The sequence below is a fragment of the Arachis duranensis genome, chromosome 7, assembly GCF_000817695.3.
Source record: "Arachis duranensis cultivar V14167 chromosome 7, aradu.V14167.gnm2.J7QH, whole genome shotgun sequence".
Classification (NCBI taxonomy): Eukaryota; Viridiplantae; Streptophyta; class Magnoliopsida; order Fabales; family Fabaceae; genus Arachis; species Arachis duranensis.
The window spans coordinates 31,543,313-31,543,748 of NC_029778.3; positions in this window are offsets into that span (position 1 = coordinate 31,543,313).

Here is a 436-nt window from a genome sequence, read left to right on the forward strand (position 1 = left end):
GTGTTCCAGTTCGATTGTCTTTTGCCACAATCATTTACAATGCATCACATCCATGAAATACCTCATCGAGTTGTTTTCACTGATTCGGGTTCCAATTACATGGATGTAAGCGTTCAAAGAAGAGGCAATAGTCTCTACTTTACCGAAAGATGGTTGGATCTACTCACCTATTATGACCAACCTAATGGAATGTGGTTAAAGTTAGATTTCTTAGGAGGAGCTCGATTTTTGATTGAGGAATTGCATCCACGGAACTTTATAGGGCAAGTTCAAGTTCCATCCCCTCCATGCTTTTTACGTTTGTCCGAAAATCTTCGAAGTGGAGCACATAATGAAATTGAATTCCCTCAGTTTCAGTTCAGTTTTGCTAAATTCGTGACAAATTCAGATATGCAATTTCAACTATTGGTAATATATTTAAATTTTCTTAGTTTAA